This window comes from Bufo bufo, chromosome 2 (assembly GCF_905171765.1).
Source record: "Bufo bufo chromosome 2, aBufBuf1.1, whole genome shotgun sequence".
In the NCBI taxonomy this organism is placed as follows: Eukaryota; Metazoa; Chordata; class Amphibia; order Anura; family Bufonidae; genus Bufo; species Bufo bufo.
In genome coordinates this window covers 339,584,033-339,604,776 of record NC_053390.1, presented here as the reverse complement: position 1 = coordinate 339,604,776, position 20,744 = coordinate 339,584,033, and the positions used below count along the sequence as shown (strand labels likewise).

The following is a 20,744-nucleotide window of genomic DNA, read 5'->3' as shown; positions in this document are numbered from 1 at the left end:
TCATCATTGCAATGTTGAATCCTTGAAACCAACCCTAAAGGTATTACGAATTTACTAAGACCATGACCCCCCTGATAAGCCGTGCCCACTTTTCTGAAACGCGATGAGAGCTGCATTTATAGTAGGGCTGGGCGATATGGCCTAAAATCTATATCGTGATACAATTTGAAGCATGTGCGATATATCGCGATATAATATTTTCTTCTGTATGTATACAAATTACATGGCTCTCATCATCCATGTCCCCAAGCCAGTGCCATCAGCCCCATGCCATTATCCATGTCCCCCAGCCAGCGCCATCAGCCCCATTCCATTGCCATCATCCATGTCCCCCAGCCAGCGCCATCAGCCCCATGCCATTGCCACCATCATCATGTCCCACAGCCAGCGCCATCAGCCCCATTCCATTGCCATCATCCATGTCCCCCAGCCAGCGCCATCAGCCCCATGCCATTGCCACCATCATCATGTCCCACAGCCAGCCCCATGCCATTGCCACCATCATCATGTCCCACAGCCAGCGCCATCAGCCTCATGCCATTGCCGTATCATCCATGTCCCCCAGCCAGCGCCATCAGCCCCATTCCATTGCCATCATCCATGTCCCCCAGCCAGCGCCATCAGCCCCATGCCATTGCCACCATCATCATGTCCCACAGCCAGCCCCATGCCATTGCCACCATCATCATGTCCCACAGCCAGCGCCATCAGCCCCATGCCATTGCCGTATCATCCATGTCCCCCAACCAGCGCCATCGGCCCCATGCCATTGCAACCATCATAATGTCCCACAGCCAGCGCCATCAGCCCCATGTCATTGCCAGTTTGCCACCATCATCATGTCCCCCATCAGCCCCATGCCATAGCCATCCACCCCCCCCCCCCCCCCCCCTGGTAGATTCGGGCCCCTGCTAATATACTTGCCTTTCCTGCAGGGTGCGCGGCTGGCTGATGGAGTTCGCAGGAGACGGACTGCGTCTTCTTCCCAGCATGCACTGGGAGGGACCTGACATCACACACAGCGTCAGCCAGCGTGCTGACGATGTGTGCGCGCAAGGCCCTGGCCAGTGCAGCGCTGTGCAGAGTCGGGAGGCCACGGAGCGGTGAGTGAGAAGCTTCTTCAATTCACTACTGCTCTGTGGTCATCTATCGCGTTATGGCGATATAGCTAAAATCTATATTGTTTCCCGAATTTATGTCGATAATATTGTATATCATTTATATCACCCACCCCTAATTGTTAGTAGGGCTGCAGCAAACGATTATTTTAGCAATCGAATATTATATACGAATAAAGTGTATATACGAATAATCGAGTACTCTAATAAAAAAAAAAAAGAATAGACTGTTTTCCTTTATAAAAACTCATCAGACCCCCTGCCATCAGTCCCCAACACCCTTCATTCCCCCCTGTGCGATCAGCCCAAGTGCATCAGTTCCCCCCCAGTGCCATCAGCTCCACTATCCCCCCAGTGCCATCAGCTCCGTTCCCCCAGTGCCTTCAGCTCTCACCCACCCCAGTGCCTTCAGCTCCACTCCCCCAGTGCCATCAGCCCCTTCAAATCACCAACATCTCCCCCCTCCCCCAGATTCGGGCCCCTGCTAGTGCTAATTTTATACTTACCTTTCCTGGCAGTGCGCTGACATGGAATCCGCAGGTGACGGACCGTGTCTGCTTCCTAGCATGCACTGGGAGGGACCTGACATCACACACAGCGTCAGCCAGCGCACTGACGATGTGTGCACGCAAGGCCCTGCAGTGCAGTGATGATGGGAGGCCACGGAGCGGTGAGTTAAAGGCTTCACTCACGCTCCGTAGTCACGTGATTAAAACAAATCTTCGATGCAGGGAACAATTATATCTATTGAGGGACAATTTTTAGGCACATTGATGGGAAAGATTTTGAATCGCAGGTGGTGTTTTCTCTGATTGGAGACATTAACTTTCCCTTTCTTCTCTATCTGGCCCAGACCGCAATGACAATTTCTTTCAGCCTTGACTTGTCTCTATAGTGTTTTCTGCAGTGCTGTGCCTATTGCTGCCCCATTACTGTACCTGCTGTGTTGCAGTGTGTACCCAGATACTGTACTTCAGAAATAAATAATAGCTCCACACAGATAGTGATTCTGCAATAATAGTGCCCGAGCAGTCAGATAGTGTCCCTAAATATACTAATGCCAAACAGACTGCCTAGTAAGTAATAGTACCCCAAATTTATCCCAGATGGTAATAACGTCTTACTGTTGTTCCACATAGTAAAAGTGCCCTCTTTTGTGCTCCACACAGTAATATTGTCCCCATCAGGGTACTTTCACACTAGCGTTTTTCTTTTCCGGCACTGAGTTCCGTCCTAGGGGGCTCAATACAGGAAAAGAACTGATCAGTTTTATCCCCATGCATTCTGAATGGAGAGCATTCCGTTCAGGATGCATCAGGATGTCTTCAGTTCAGTCACTGAACGGCATTTTGAACGGAGGAAATAGCGCAGCATGCTGCACTATTATCTCCGTCCAAAATTCCGGATCAGTTGCCGGAATGCTGGATCCGGCATTAATTTACATTGAAATGTATTAGTGCCGGATCCGGCATTAAAAATACCGCATGCGCAGACCGGTAAAAATGTGAAAAAAATCTATAACAGATCCATTTCTCCGGATGACATCCGGAGAGACGGATCCGTTCTTGCAATGCATTTGTGAGACGGATCCGCATACGGAACTGCTCTCCGGATCACTCTGCCACAAGTGTGAAAGTAGCCTTAGGCCCCACACTGTAATAGTGCTTCTTTTAGTGCTCCCGACTGCAATAATATTTAATACTTGGTGCCCCGTATAATAATACAGTGATCTCTCAGGATACAATAGTTTCTTTTCTGACCCGTCGTAAGTTGAAACCAGACTCAACATACAATGCCTCAGACTCAGATCCAACCAATCAAGGCCACTTCTCTGGTGACCTAGCTGTATTAGTTACTGGTTAGTTACATGTAAGGACTTGTTTTATCTGTCATAGTTATCTGCTTATTTTTCATAAATATTCATTTTTTTCTTATCTTGCATGACGTTTTGGGGCTTTGAAACCGATTACTCAACTTACAATGGTTTCAACATACAATGGTCGTCCTGGAACCAATTAATATTGTAACTTGAGGGACCACTAATATCTCCAGAAAAGCTTCCAACATACACACTAAATGTGTCCACAGTACATAAGTATACTGCAAAATAAAAAGTGTGGAAGACTATGTTGTTCCATACAACGGTATCCAGTACCCCTAAATACATATAGACATGGACATGCCTTACATAGCAGTTCACATTCTATCCCTCAGTGGAGATTTGCAGCATCTTCCTCTGGTTTCAGGAACTGCACACATCGGGTCATGTGACTGTACAGGTCCTTCAGCCGCAACAAAACCTGCCGATGAGGGGGAGGAGCACCTGTGAACTGCTCTACTCCCATTTTTACTATAAAGTCCGATGGTAGGCAGGGAATGGGTTGTGAGCATACTGGCAAATAAGGCCCTGTATACGGGTGAATGGTGGGTGGGGCAGGGACCGATGGCTCCTTGCTACACCATAGTTTTCACCTGAATCTGCATTTAAAAGCTGTAAACACAGTCCTATAAGTTCCTTTTACAAAAATTGCTTTAGCAGGCAATTATCAGGTACGAACAAAACGTTCCGGATAATTGCTTGATCCTCAGGGCCCTGGGAGCTGGATTCAAAGCGATCATTTGCAGTTTAGTTGTCTCTGGGCTGCAGATCCCTGTTTAAACAGGCCGATCTGCAGCACAGAAATGATGATTTTATTATTTTTTTAATTCAAGAAAATGTTTATTCAAGAGCAAATAGAGAAATAATTTTAGGTTCCGGCCAAAACACATGATCAGTTCCTTGTCTTCAGTTCTCCAGCTAGCAATGCAAATCATCTGTTTACTCTGATAGATACAGTGTGAATGCAGTGACAGGTAGTTTGCTCTTCACATCTGCGTTGGTGGAACTGTCAGGGGCCTCCGTCTCAGATTATAGAGTTGCGCGGCCTGATGTTCCATTTTGTCTGGTAAAACACGACCGGCTCCATTATAGCCTCTGAGGTCCATCGGGCGCCATTTGTGTTTGTCATTTGACGGTTCCAGTGATTCCATTATTTTTCTCAGAACAGAGCAGAACAAGAGAATTAGGCCTCATGCACAAGCGCAAAAGTGTTGTGGGCACCATATCACGGATCCGAAAACCACATATACCTGCATGCATGCCGTCATTTATATATTTTTTTTACTTCTGCAGAATTGTCCATGTCTTGTCCGCATTTGTCAATTTATTCATACGTTTTGAGAAGGAATAAAAGAGGAGCAGCACAATAAGTTCTAAGAAAAAAATACTCCGGCTTTGTTACTGTATGGGGAATAAAAGTATTTACTAAAATAGGACATGTCAGGAGAGCGGACAGCTCTTGTTTGCTATGTAGGCATGCTAAGAGCAGAGGTCGTACTTCATTTTTACTGGAAGAATAAAAATATTCTTCTTAACATTTTTGAGGAGTATTTTTAGCCAAGAAGGAGTACAAAAGTTGCAGTAAGGCCTCTTTCACACGACCGTTGTGTGCACCCGTGGCCGTTGTGCCGTTTTCCGTTTTTTTTCGCGGACCCCATGACTTTCAATGGGTCCGTGGAAAAAACGGAAAATGCACCGTTTTGCAGCCGCATCCGAGATCCGTGTTTCCTGGCCGTGAAAAAATATGACCTGTCCTATTTTTTTCACGGCCAACGGTTCACGGACCCATTCAAGTCAATGGGTCCGTGAAAGAACACGGATGCACACAAGATTGGCATCCGTGTCCGTGATCCGTGGCCGTAGGTTAGTTTTTATACAGACGGATCCGAAGATCCGTCTGCATAAAAGCTTTTTCATAGCTGAGTTTTCACGAAGTGAAAACTCAGAACCGACAGTATATTCTAACACAGAAGCGTTCCCATGGTGATGGGGACGCTTCTAGTTAGAATACACTACAAACTGTGTACAAGACTGCCCCCTGCTGCCTGGCAGCACCCGATCTCTTACAGGGGGCCGTGATCAGCACAATTAACCCCTTCAGGTGCGGCACCTGAAAGGGTTAATTGTACTATCATATCCCCCTGTAAGAGATCAGGGCTGCCAGGCAGCAGGGGGCAGACCCTCCCCCCCTCCCCAGTTTGAATATCATTGGTGGCCAGTGCGGCCCCCCCCCCTCCATTGTAATAATAGGTTGGTGGCCAGTGCGGCCCCCCCCCCCCTATTGTAATTATTCGTTGGTGGCACAGTGTGCGCCCCCCCCCCCCCCCCCCCCCCCTTTGTAATAATTCGTTGGGGGCACAGTGTGCGCCCCCCCCCCCCTTCCTCCCTCTATTGTAATAATTCGTTGGTGGCACAGTGTGCGCCCCCCATCGTCCCCCCCTCCCTCTATAGCATTAACAACATTGTTGGCCAGTGTGCGGCCTCCCATCTCCCCCCCCCCCATCATTGGTGGCAGCGGAGTTCCGATCGGAGTCCCAGTTTAATCGCTGGGGCTCCGATCGGTAACCATGGCAACCAGGACTGTAGTAGCGTCCTGGTTGCCATGGTTACTTAGCAATAGTACAATAGTAGAAGATTCATACTTACCTGCTGCTGGCTGCTGCTGCGATGTTCGTGTCCGGCCGGGAGCTCCACCTACTGGTAAGTGACAGGGTCTGTGCGGCGCATTGCTAAATGAACTGTCACTTACCAGTAGGAGGAGCTCCCGGCCGGACACGAACATCGCAGCTCCCAGGTAAGTATGAATCTTTTACTATTGTACTATTGCTAGTAACCCGCTGCCACCAATGATCGGGGGGGGGGAGATGGGAGGCCGCACACTGGCCACCAATGTTGTTAATGCTATAGAGGGAGGGGGGGCCGATGGGGGGCGCACACTGTGCCACCAACGATTTATTACAATAGAGGGAGGAAGGGGGGGGGGGGCGCACACTGTGCCACCAACGATTTATTACAATAGAGGGAGGAAGGGGGGGCGCACACTGTGCCACCAACGAATTATTACAATAGAGGGGGGAAGGGGGGGGCGCACACTGAAGGGGTTAATTGTGCTGATCAGGGGGCAGTCATGTACACAGTTTGTAGTATATTCTAACTAGAAGCGTCCCCATCACCATGGGAACGCCTCTGTGTTAGAATATACTGTCGGAAATGAGGTTTCACGATCTAACTCATATCCGACAGTATATTCTAACATAGAGGCGTTCCCATGGTGATGGGGACACTTCAAGTTAAAATATACCATCGGATTGGAGAAAACTCCGATCCGATGGTATAAAAGGGACTCCAGACTTTACATTGAAAGTCAATGGGGACGGATCCGTTTGAAATGGCACCATATTGTGTCAATGTCAAACGGATCCGTCCCCATTGACTTGCATTGTAATTCAGGACGGATCCGTTTGGCTCCGCACGGCCAGGCGGACACCAAAACGACTTTTTTTTCATGTCCGAGGATCCTCCAAAAATCAAGGAAGACCCACGGACGAAAAAACGGTCACGGATCACGGAAAAACGGGACCCCGTTTTGCGGACCGTGAAAATATACTGTCGTGTGCAATAAGCCTAATTCAAATAAATATTACGTAGGCATACGTATAGTTAAAGGGAATCTGTTGCCTCTGGTAAGCCCTATTAAGTACAATGTTAGGCCTCATGCACATGGCCGTTGCCCGGCCATGGCCATATTGCGTCCCGCAAACAGCGAGTCCGCAATATGTAGGCACCGGCCGCGTGCTCCCCGCATCACGGATGCGGACCCATTCACTTGAATGGTTCCGCAATTCGGAGCTGCGGTGTGACACAGAGGCACTGCAAAAAAATAAAACATGTTCTATTTTTTTGCGCTGCGGACGGATCACGGACCCATTCAAGTTGAATGGGACTCGATCCGTCCCAGCCGCCGCACAGATGTTGCCCGTGCATGAGGCCTTACATGCATAGAACACCTGCCGCTGACTCCAGGTCAGTAATCTGTATGGTGATATTAACCCCCATTCCCCACTATGTGCCCACAAACCGGCTGTGGAATGCATAGTGAGGATTCTCCCGGAGTCCTTCCCATTATGTGCGCATGCACAGGAGTCCTCTCATTAGATTCCATGGCTAGTTTGCTGGTGCACTGCAGAGGAATGGGGGTGAGTACTGACATACTAATGACTGGTGTGGAGTCAGTGGCAAGTGTTCTATACGTGTATTAGGGCTGCACGATAAATCGAAAAAATAATCGAATCGCGATAATTGGCAAATGCTATATGGCGATTTGGCCGACCCGAAAATGCCGCGATTATATATGAAGGGGCCCCGCGCACAAAACTGGCTTTGTGTGTAAAGTATTTTACTAGTGTGTGAAACAATCTCTCTCCTATTGATAAGAGGTTCAGCCTCTGTACTCCCTTTCACTATGAATGCACTGCAGCGAGCGGGCCGGCCGGCGCGTGACTGACGTCACTTAGTAACGCTCCTGCTTCCTGAAGTGGGAGGAGCGTTACTAAGTGACGTCAGTCACGCGCCGGCCGGCCAGCCAGCTTGCTCCCGCTCGCTGTAGTGCATTCATAGTGACAGTGAGTACAGAGGCTGGACCTGTTATCAATGGGAGAGAGATTGTTTTACACACTAGTAAAATACTTTACACACAAAGCCAGTTATGTGCACAGTTTAGGACACATGAGGGGACACATAGGGCCATGAGGGGGACCAGCATAAGATGCTATATGTCTTATGCTGCCCCCCCCCTCATGGCCCTATGTGTCATAGCACACATCCCCTATAACAGCGTCCTCCACAGATCCACCCCATAACAGCGTCCTCCACAGATCCACCCCATAACAGCGTCCTCCACAGATCCACCCCATAACAGCGTCCTCCACAGATCCACCCCATAACAGCGTCCTCCACAGATCCACCCCATAACAGCGTCCTCCACAGATCCTCCCCATTACAGCGTCCTCCACAGATCCACCCCATAACAGCGTCCTCCACAGATCCACCCCATAACAGCGTCCTCCACAGATCCCCCACAACACAGCGTCATCCACAGATCCCCCACAACACAGCGTCATCCACAGATCCCCCACAACACAGCGTCATCCACAGATCCCCCACAACACAGCGTCATCCACAGATCCCCCACAACACAGCGTCATCCACAGATCCCCCACAACACAGCGTCATCCACAGATCCCCCACAACACAGCGTCATCCACAGATCCCCCACAACACAGCGTCATCCACAGATCCCCCACAACACAGCGTCATCCACAGATCCCCCACAACACAGCGTCATCCACAGATCCCCCACAACACCGCGTCATCCACAGATCCCCCACAACACCGCGTCATCCACAGATCCCCCACAACACAGCGTCATCCACAGATCCCCCACAACACAGCGTCATCCACAGATCCCCCACAACACAGCGTCATCCACAGATCCCCCACAACACAGCGTCATCCACAGATCCCCCACAACACAGCATCATCCACAGATCCCCCACAACAGTGCCATCCACAGATACCCTCCATAACAGTGCATCATCCACAGATCCCCCATAACAGTGCATCATCCACAGATCCCCCATAACAGTGCATCATCCACAGATCCCCCATAACAGTGCATCATCCACAGATCCCCCATAACAGTGCATCATCCACAGATCCCCCATAACAGTGCATCATCCACAGATCCCCCATAACAGTGCATCATCCACAGATCCCCCATAACAGTGCATCATCCACAGATCCCCCATAACAGTGCATCATCCACAGATCCCCCATAACAGTGCATCATCCACAGATCCCCCATAACAGTGCATCATCCACAGACCCCCCATAACAGTGCATCATCCACAGATCCCCCATAACAGTGCATCATCCACAGATCCCCCATAACAGTGCCATCCACAGATCCCCTATAACTATGTCATACCCAGCCGCGTCAACGGCTCATATGGGAAAATCCAAGCAAATAGACCTCTAGCCCAATTCCCTTAAAATATTGCATCGCATATCGTTATCGCAATTTTTAGGGCCCTAATCGCAATCGCACAAAATTCCCATATCGTGCAGCCCTAACGTGTATTACTGTACTTATTAGGGCTTGGTGGAGGTGACAGATTCCCTTATGGTTGCTACTTATGCAGGGAACTGTGGCACTGTGACAAAACATTATTGATGGGATGGTGGAACTAAAAGTACCTAAAGAGGTTGTGCAGGCCATTTGTATTGATGACCTATCCTCTGGATAGGTCATCAATATCTGATCGGTGGGAGTCCGACACCCGGCACACATTTGTGTAGTTGCAGTAAAAACAACGATTTGACCGGACTGTCTGATTACTGGAAGAGATGGTTTGCACTGGATAGTGAGGCAACTAGGGGGTATAGCATGTAAGATAGTATAGCATCTGGATAGGTCATCAATATGAGATCAGTGAGGGTCCAAAACCCTGCACTCTTGCCGATCAGCTGGTTGAAGAGGAGGCGGCGCTCCATGCAAGTGCTGTTCGTTACACTACGCGTCGTCTCCTCTGGAGCGGTAGCATAGTGTAATGTCAAGTACTCGCTCCATTCAAGTGAGTAGAGCAAGTACTTGTCATTACACAGGATGCAACGCTCGCATCAAGCGTCGCTTCCTCTTCAACCAGCTGATCAGCGGGAGTGCCGGGTTTTGAACCCGCAGTGATCTTTTATTGATAACTTATCCAGATGCTATCCTATTTCCAGTGCAAACCATCTCTTAGGGTATTCACACGGTGCAGTCAAATCACAGTTTTTACCGTGACGGCCACAAATGTGTATCCATTGCTAATGTGTTAATTGTTGCATTAAAAACCACAATATACCTGCCCCTAGCACCTAAAAGATGGGCACAGACACCTAGCATCTTTTTAACAAGCTGGGGTTCACTCAAGTTAATAAAGACCCCGCGTGGCACTGGCTATGGTTAATAAGCCCCTGGGTGGAGTCTGGGGTTAATGAACAGCAGGCACTTAGGCCTCTTTCACACAGGCGTCGCGTGTAAGGTGCGGCTAGGATGCAGGTGCGTCGTGGGAAAATGCGTGATTTTTCCACGCGAGTGCAAAGCATTTTAACGCATTTTGCACGCACATGAGAAAAATCGGCATGTTTGGTACCCAGACCCGAACCCGGACTTCTTCACAGAAGTTCAGGTTTGGGTTAGGTGTTGTGTAGATTGTATTATTTTCCCTTATAACATGGTTATAAGGGAAAATAATACAATCTACACAACACCTAACCCAAACCTGAACTTCTGTGAAGAAGTCCGGGTTCGGGTCTGGGTACCAAACATGCCGATTTTTCTCACGCGCGTGCAAAATGCGTTAAAATGCTTTGCACTCGCGTGGAAAAATCACGCATTTTCCCACGACGCACCTGCATCCTAGCCGCACCTTACACGCGACGCCTGTGTGAAAGAGGCCTAAGTGCCTGCTGTTCATTAACCCCAGACTCCACCCAGGGCTTATTAACCATAGCCAGTGCCACGCGGGGTCTTTATTAACTTGAGTGAACCCCAGCTTGTTAAAAGATGCTAGGTGTCTGTGCCCATCTTTTAGGTGCTAGGGGCAGGTATATTGTGGTTTTTAATGCAACAATTAACACATTAGCAATGGATACACATTTGTGGCCGTCACGGTAAAAACTGTGATTTGACTGCACCGTGTGAATACCCTAAGAGATGGTTTGCACTGGAAATAGGATAGCATCTGGATAAGTTATCAATAAAAGATCACTGCGGGTTCAAAACCCGGCACTCCCCTGATCAGCTGGTTGAAGAGGAAGCGACGCTTGATGCGAGCGTTGCATCCTGTGTAATGACAAGTACTTGCTCTACTCACTTGAATGGAGCGAGTACTTGACATTACACTATGCTACCGCTCCAGAGGAGACGACGCGTAGTGTAACGAACAGCACTTGCATGGAGCGCCGCCTCCTCTTCAACCAGCTGATCGGCAAGAGTGCAGGGTTTTGGACCCTCACTGATCTCATATTGATGACCTATCCAGATGCTATACTATCTTACATGCTATACCCCCTAGTTGCCTCACTATCCAGTGCAAACCATCTCTTCCAGTAATCAGACAGTCCGGTCAAATCGTTGTTTTTACTGCAACTACACAAATGTGTGCCGGGTGTCGGACTCCCACCGATCAGATATTGATGACCTATCCTCTGGATAGGTCATCAATACAAATGGCCTGCACAACCTCTTTAGGTACTTTTAGTTCCACCATCCCATCAATAATGTTTTGTCACAGTGCCACAGTTCCCTGCATAAGTAGCAACCATAAGGGAATCTGTCACCTCCACCAAGCCCTAATAAGTACAGTAATACACGTTAGGGCTGCACGATATGGGAATTTTGTGCGATTGCGATTAGGGCCCTAAAAATTGCGATAACGATATGCGATGCAATATTTTAAGGGAATTGGGCTAGAGGTCTATTTGCTTGGATTTTCCCATATGAGCCGTTGACGCGGCTGGGTATGACATAGTTATAGGGGATCTGTGGATGGCACTGTTATGGGGGATCTGTGGATGATGCACTGTTATGGGGGATCTGTGGATGATGCACTGTTATGGGGGATCTGTGGATGATGCACTGTTATGGGGGATCTGTGGATGATGCACTGTATGGGGATCTGTGGATGATGCACTGTTTGGGGGATCTGTGGATGATGCACTGTTATGGGGGATCTGTGGATGATGCACTGTTATGGGGGATCTGTGGATGATGCACTGTTATGGGGATCTGTGGATGATGCACTGTTATGGGGGATCTGTGGATGATGCACTGTTATGGGGGCATCTGTGGATGACGCACTGTTATGGAGGATCTGTGGATGATGCACTGTTATGGGGATCTGTGGATGATGCACTGTTATGGAGGGTATCTGTGGATGGCACTGTTGTGGGGGATCTGTGGATGATGCTGTGTTGTGGGGGATCTGTGGATGACGCTGTGTTGTGGGGGATCTGTGGATGACGCTGTGTTGTGGGGGATCTGTGGATGACGCTGTGTTGTGGGGGATCTGTGGATGACGCTGTGTTGTGGGGGATCTGTGGATGACGCGGTGTTGTGGGGGATCTGTGGATGACGCGGTGTTGTGGGGGATCTGTGGATGACGCTGTGTTGTGGGGGATCTGTGGATGACGCTGTGTTGTGGGGGATCTGTGGATGACGCTGTGTTGTGGGGGATCTGTGGATGACGCTGTGTTGTGGGGGATCTGTGGATGACGCTGTGTTGTGGGGGATCTGTGGATGACGCTGTGTTGTGGGGGATCTGTGGATGACGCTGTGTTGTGGGGGATCTGTGGATGACGCTGTGTTGTGGGGGATCTGTGGATGACGCTGTGTTGTGGGGGATCTGTGGATGACGCTGTGTTGTGGGGGATCTGTGGAGGACGCTGTTATGGGGTGGATCTGTGGAGGACGCTGTTATGGGGTGGATCTGTGGAGGACGCTGTAATGGGGTGGATCTGTGGAGGACGCTGTTATGGGGTGGATCTGTGGAGGACGCTGTTATGGGGTGGATCTGTGGAGGACGCTGTTATGGGGTGGATCTGTGGAGGACGCTGTTATGGGGTGGATCTGTGGAGGACGCTGTTATGGGGTGGATCTGTGGAGGACGCTGTTATGGGGGATGTGTGCTATGACACATAGGGCCATGAGGGGGGGGGCAGCATAAGACATATAGCATCTTATGCTGGTCCCCCTCATGGCCCTATGTGTCCCCTCATGTGTCCTAAACTGTGCACATAACTGGCTTTGTGTGTAAAGTATTTTACTAGTGTGTAAAACAATCTCTCTCCCATTGATAACAGGTCCAGCCTCTGTACTCACTGTCACTATGAATGCACTACAGCGAGCGGGAGCAAGCTGGCTGGCCGGCCGGCGCGTGACTGACGTCACTTAGTAACGCTCCTCCCACTTCAGGAAGCAGGAGCGTTACTAAGTGACGTCAGTCACGCGCCGGCCGGCCCGCTCGCTGCAGTGCATTCATAGTGAAAGGGAGTACAGAGGCTGAACCTCTTATCAATAGGAGAGAGATTGTTTCACACACTAGTAAAATACTTTACACACAAAGCCAGTTTTGTGCGCGGGGCCCCTTCATATATAATCGCGGCATTTTCGGGTCGGCCAAATCGCCATATAGCATTTGCCAATTATCGCGATTCGATTATTTTTTCGATTTATCGTGCAGCCCTAATACACGTATAGAACACTTGCCACTGACTCCACACCAGTCATTAGTATGTCAGTACTCACCCCATTCCTCTGCAGTGCACCAGCAAACTAGCCATGGAATCTAATGAGAGGACTCCTGTGCATGCGCACATAATGGGAAGGACTCCGGGAGAATCCTCACTATGCATTCCACAGCCGGTTTGTGGGCACATAGTGGGGAATGGGGGTTAATATCACCATACAGATTACTGACCTGGAGTCAGCGGCAGGTGTTCTATGCATGTAAGGCCTCATGCACGGGCAACATCTGTGCGGCGGCTGGGACGGATCGAGTCCCATTCAACTTGAATGGGTCCGTGATCCGTCCGCAGCGCAAAAAAATAGAACATGTTTTATTTTTTTGCAGTGCCTCTGTGTCACACCGCAGCTCCGAATTGCGGAACCATTCAAGTGAATGGGTCCGCATCCGTGATGCGGGGAGCACGCGGCCGGTGCCTACATATTGCGGACTCGCTGTTTGCGGGACGCAATATGGCCATGGCCGGGCAACGGCCATGTGCATGAGGCCTAACATTGTACTTAATAGGGCTTACCAGAGGCAACAGATTCCCTTTAACTATACGTATGCCTACGTAATATTTATTTGAATTAGGCTTATTGCACACGACAGTATATTTTCACGGTCCGCAAAACGGGGTCCCGTTTTTCCGTGATCCGTGACCGTTTTTTCGTCCGTGGGTCTTCCTTGATTTTTGGAGGATCCACGGACATGAAAAAAAAGTCGTTTTGGTGTCCGCCTGGCCGTGCGGAGCCAAACGGATCCGTCCTGAATTACAATGCAAGTCAATGGGGACGGATCCGTTTGACGTTGACACAATATGGTGCCATTTCAAACGGATCCGTCCCCATTGACTTTCAATGTAAAGTCTGGAGTCCCTTTTATACCATCGGATCGGAGTTTTCTCCAATCCGATGGTATATTTTAACTTGAAGTGTCCCCATCACCATGGGAACGCCTCTATGTTAGAATATACTGTCGGATATGAGTTAGATCGTGAAACCTCATTTCCGACAGTATATTCTAACACAGAGGCGTTCCCATGGTGATGGGGACGCTTCTAGTTAGAATATACTACAAACTGTGTACATGACTGCCCCCTGATCAGCACAATTAACCCCTTCAGTGTGCGCCCCCCCCTTCCTCCCTCTATTGTAATAATTCGTTGGTGGCACAGTGTGCCCCCCCCCTTCCTCCCTCTATTGTAATAAATCGTTGGTGGCACAGTGTGCGCCCCCCCCCCCTTCCTCCCTCTATTGTAATAAATCGTTGGTGGCACAGTGTGCGCCCCCCATCGGCCCCCCCTCCCTCTATAGCATTAACAACATTGGTGGCCAGTGTGCGGCCTCCCATCTCCCCCCCCGATCATTGGTGGCAGCGGGTTACTAGCAATAGTACAATAGTAAAAGATTCATACTTACCTGGGAGCTGCGATGTTCGTGTCCGGCCGGGAGCTCCTCCTACTGGTAAGTGACAGTTCATTTAGCAATGCGCCGCACAGACCTGTCACTTACCAGTAGGTGGAGCTCCCGGCCGGACACGAACATCGCAGCAGCGGCCAGCAGGTAAGTATGAATCTTCTACTATTGTACTATTGCTAAGTAACCATGGCAACCAGGACTGTAGTACGGTCCTGGTTGCCATGGTTACCGATCGGAGCCCCAGCGATTAAACTGGGACTCCGATCGGAACTCCGCTGCCACCAATGATGGGGGGGGGGAGATGGGAGGCCGCACACTGGCCAACAATGTTGTTAATGCTATAGAGGGAGGGGGGGACGATGGGGGGCGCACACTGTGCCACCAACGAATTATTACAATAGAGGGAGGGAGGGGGGGGGGCGCACACTGTGCCACCAACGAATTATTACAATAGAGGGAGGGGGGGGGGGCGCACACTGTGCCACCAACGAATAATTACAATAGAGGGGGGGGGGGGCCGCACTGGCCACCAACCTATTATTACAATAGAGGGGGGGGGCCGCACTGGCCACCAATGATATTCAAACTGGGGAGGGGGGGAGGGTCTGCCCCCTACTGCCTGGCAGCCCTGATCTCTTACAGGGGGATATGATAGTACAATTAACCCATTCAGGTGCCGCACCTGAAGGGGTTAATTGTGCTGATCACGGCCCCCTGTAAGAGATCGGGTGCTGCCAGGCAGCAGGGGGCAGTCTTGTACACAGTTTGTAGTGTATTCTAACTAGAAGCGTCCCCATCACCATGGGAACGCTTCTGTGTTAGAATATACTGTCGGTTCTGAGTTTTCACTTCGTGAAAACTCAGCTATGAAAAAGCTTTTATGCAGACGGATCTTCGGATCCGTCTGTATAAAAACTAACCTACGGCCACGGATCACGGACACGGATGCCAATCTTGTGTGCATCCGTGTTCTTTCACGGACCCATTGACTTGAATGGGTCCGTGAACCGTTGGCCGTGAAAAAAATAGGACAGGTCTTATTTTTTTCACGGCCAGGAAACACGGATCTCGGATGCGGCTGCAAAACGGTGCATTTTCCGTTTTTTCCACGGACCCATTCAAAGTCATGGGGTCCGCGAAAAAAAACGGAAAACGGCACAACGGCCACGGGTGCACACAACGGTCGTGTGAAAGAGGCCTTACTGCAACTTTTGTACTCCTTCTTGGCTAAAAATACTCCTCAAAAATGTTAAGAAGAATATTTTTATTCTTCCAGTAAAAATGAAGTACGACCTCTGCTCTTAGCATGCCTACATAGCAAACAAGAGCTGTCCGCTCTCCTGACATGTCCTATTTTAGTAAATACTTTTATTCCCCATACAGTAACAAAGCCGGAGTATTTTTTTCTTAGAACTTATTGTGCTGCTCCTCTTTTATTCCTTCTCAAAACGTATGAATAAATTGACAAATGCGGACAAGACATGGACAATTCTGCAGAAGTAAAAAAAATATATAAATGACGGCATGCATGCAGGTATATGTGGTTTTCGGATCCGTGATATGGTGCCCACAACACTTTTGCGCTTGTGCATGAGGCCTAATTCTCTTGTTCTGCTCTGTTCTGAGAAAAATAATGGAATCACTGGAACCGTCAAATGACAAACACAAATGGCGCCCGATGGACCTCAGAGGCTATAATGGAGCCGGTCGTGTTTTACCAGACAAAATGGAACATCAGGCCGCGCAACTCTATAATCTGAGACGGAGGCCCCTGACAGTTCCACCAACGCAGATGTGAAGAGCAAACTACCTGTCACTGCATTCACACTGTATCTATCAGAGTAAACAGATGATTTGCATTGCTAGCTGGAGAACTGAAGACAAGGAACTGATCATGTGTTTTGGCCGGAACCTAAAATTATTTCTCTATTTGCTCTTGAATAAACATTTTCTTGAATTAAAAAATAATAAAATCATCATTTCTGTGCTGCAGATCGGCCTGTTTAAACAGGGATCTGCAGCCCAGAGACAACTAAACTGCAAATGATCGCTTTGAATCCAGCTCCCAGGGCCCTGAGGATCAAGCAATTATCCGGAACGTTTTGTTCGTACCTGATAATTGCCTGCTAAAGCAATTTTTGTAAAAGGAACTTATAGGACTGTGTTTACAGCTTTTAAATGCAGATTCAGGTGAAAACTATGGTGTAGCAAGGAGCCATCGGTCCCTGCCCCACCCACCATTCACCCGTATACAGGGCCTTATTTGCCAGTATGCTCACAACCCATTCCCTGCCTACCATCGGACTTTATAGTAAAAATGGGAGTAGAGCAGTTCACAGGTGCTCCTCCCCCTCATCGGCAGGTTTTGTTGCGGCTGAAGGACCTGTACAGTCACATGACCCGATGTGTGCAGTTCCTGAAACCAGAGGAAGATGCTGCAAATCTCCACTGAGGGATAGAATGTGAACTGCTATGTAAGGCATGTCCATGTCTATATGTATTTAGGGGTACTGGATACCGTTGTATGGAACAACATAGTCTTCCACACTTTTTATTTTGCAGTATACTTATGTACTGTGGACACATTTAGTGTGTATGTTGGAAGCTTTTCTGGAGATATTAGTGGTCCCTCAAGTTACAATATTAATTGGTTCCAGGACGACCATTGTATGTTGAAACCATTGTAAGTTGAGTAATCGGTTTCAAAGCCCCAAAACGTCATGCAAGATAAGAAAAAAATGAATATTTATGAAAAATAAGCAGATAACTATGACAGATAAAACAAGTCCTTACATGTAACTAACCAGTAACTAATACAGCTAGGTCACCAGAGAAGTGGCCTTGATTGGTTGGATCTGAGTCTGAGGCATTGTATGTTGAGTCTGGTTTCAACTTACGACGGGTCAGAAAAGAAACTATTGTATCCTGAGAGATCACTGTATTATTATACGGGGCACCAAGTATTAAATATTATTGCAGTCGGGAGCACAAAAGAAGCACTATTACAGTGTGGGGCCTAAGGCTACTTTCACACTTGTGGCAGAGTGATCCGGAGAGCAGTTCCGTATGCGGATCCGTCTCACAAATGCATTGCAAGAACGGATCCGTCTCTCCGGATGTCATCCGGAGAAATGGATCTGTTATAGATTTTTTTCACATTTTTACCGGTCTGCGCATGCAGTATTTTTAATGCCGGATCCGGCACTAATACATTTCAATGTAAATTAATGCCGGATCCAGCATTCCGGCAACTGATCCGGAATTTTGGACGGAGATAATACTGCAGCATGCTGCGCTATTTCCTCCGTCCAAAATGCCGTTCAGTGACTGAACTGAAGACATCCTGATGCATCCTGAACGGAATGCTCTCCATTCAGAATGCATGGGGATAAAACTGATCAGTTCTTTTCCTGTATTGAGCCCCCTAGGACGGAACTCAGTGCCGGAAAAGAAAAACGCTAGTGTGAAAGTACCCTGATGGGGACAATATTACTGTGTGGAGCACAAAAGAGGGCACTTTTACTATGTGGAACAACAGTAAGACGTTATTACCATCTGGGATAAATTTGGGGTACTATTACTTACTAGGCAGTCTGTTTGGCATTAGTATATTTAGGGACACTATCTGACTGCTCGGGCACTATTATTGCAGAATCACTATCTGTGTGGAGCTATTATTTATTTCTGAAGTACAGTATCTGGGTACACACTGCAACACAGCAGGTACAGTAATGGGGCAGCAATAGGCACAGCACTGCAGAAAACACTATAGAGACAAGTCAAGGCTGAAAGAAATTGTCATTGCGGTCTGGGCCAGATAGAGAAGAAAGGGAAAGTTAATGTCTCCAATCAGAGAAAACACCACCTGCGATTCAAAATCTTTCCCATCAATGTGCCTAAAAATTGTCCCTCAATAGATATAATTGTTCCCTGCATCGAAGATTTGTTTTAATCACGTGACTACGGAGCGTGAGTGAAGCCTTTAACTCACCGCTCCGTGGCCTCCCATCATCACTGCACTGCAGGGCCTTGCGTGCACACATCGTCAGTGCGCTGGCTGACGCTGTGTGTGATGTCAGGTCCCTCCCAGTGCATGCTAGGAAGCAGACACGGTCCGTCACCTGCGGATTCCATGTCAGCGCACTGCCAGGAAAGGTAAGTATAAAATTAGCACTAGCAGGGGCCCGAATCTGGGGGAGGGGGGAGATGTTGGTGATTTGAAGGGGCTGATGGCACTGGGGGAGTGGAGCTGAAGGCACTGGGGTGGGTGAGAGCTGAAGGCACTGGGGAACGGAGCTGATGGCACTGGGGGATAGTGGAGCTGATGGCACTGGGGGGGAACTGATGCACTTGGGCTGATCGCACAGGGGGGAATGAAGGGTGTTGGGGACTGATGGCAGGGGTCTGATGAGTTTTTATAAAGGAAAACAGTCTATTCTTTTTTTTTTTTTATTAGAGTACTCGATTATTCGTATATACACTTTATTCGTATATAATATTCGATTGCTAAAATAATCGTTTGCTGCAGCCCTACTAACAATTAGGGGTGGGTGATATAAATGATATACAATATTATCGACATAAATTCGGGAAACAATATAGATTTTAGCTATATCGCCATAACGCGATAGATGACCACAGAGCAGTAGTGAATTGAAGAAGCTTCTCACTCACCGCTCCGTGGCCTCCCGACTCTGCACAGCGCTGCACTGGCCAGGGCCTTGCGCGCACACATCGTCAGCACGCTGGCTGACGCTGTGTGTGATGTCAGGTCCCTCCCAGTGCATGCTGGGAAGAAGACGCAGTCCGTCTCCTGCGAACTCCATCAGCCAGCCGCGCACCCTGCAGGAAAGGCAAGTATATTAGCAGGGGCCCGAATCTACCAGGGGGTGGGGGGGGGGGGGGGTGGCTATGGCATGGGGCTGATGGGGGACATGATGATGGTGGCAAACTGGCAATGACATGGGGCTGATGGCGCTGGCTGTGGGACATTATGATGGTTGCAATGGCATGGGGCCGATGGCGCTGGTTGGGGGACATGGATGATACGGCAATGGCATGGGGCTGATGGCGCTGGCTGTGGGACATGATGATGGTGGCAATGGCATGGGGCTGGCTGTGGGACATGATGATGGTGGCAATGGCATGGGGCTGATGGCGCTGGCTGGGGGACATGGATGATGGCAATGGAATGGGGCTGATGGCGCTGGCTGGGGGACATGGATGATACGGCAATGGCATGAGGCTGATGGCGCTGGCTGTGGGACATGATGATGGTGGCAATGGCATGGGGCTGGCTGTGGGACATGATGATGGTGGCAATGGCATGGGGCTGATGGCGCTGGCTGGGGGACATGGATGATGGCAATGGAATGGGGCTGATGGCGCTGGCTGTGGGACATGATGATGGTGGCAATGGCATGGGGCTGATGGCGCTGGCTGGGGGACATGGATGATGGCAATGGAATGGGGCTGATGGCGCTGGCTGGGGGACATGGATAATGGCATGGGGCTGATGGCACTGGCTTGGGGACATGGATGATGAGAGCCATGTAATTTGTATACATACAGAAGAAAATATTATATCGCGATATATCGCACATGCTTCAAATTGTATCACGATATAGATTTTAGGCCATATCGCCCAGCCCTACTATAAATGCAGCTCTCATCGCGTTTCAGAAAAGTGGGCACGGCTTATCAGGGGGGTCATGGTCTTAGTAAATTCGTAATACCTTTAGGGTTGGTTTCAAGGATTCAACATTGCAATGATGACAACTGATTTGTTCACTTATTACAAATACCTGCTGCAGTTACCCAGGTTGCATTCCAACCCCTACTGCAGTATTAGGGAAATGCTTTCTCACCATAATAACTGATATTAGAAATAACAGTTAAAGGGGTTATCCCATCACATAAAATGGGGGCATATCCTAACGATATGCCCCCATTTTATGTGATGGGATAACCCCTTTAACTGTTATTTCTAATATCAGTTATT

General features: G+C 49.0%; 1 protein-coding gene across 1 annotated transcript in view; it reads left to right on the top strand.

Annotated features, from left to right (window-relative positions):
- Positions 1-20,744, top strand: part of VPS13A (vacuolar protein sorting 13 homolog A) — a 269,928-nt gene that overhangs the window by 2,997 nt on the left and 246,187 nt on the right.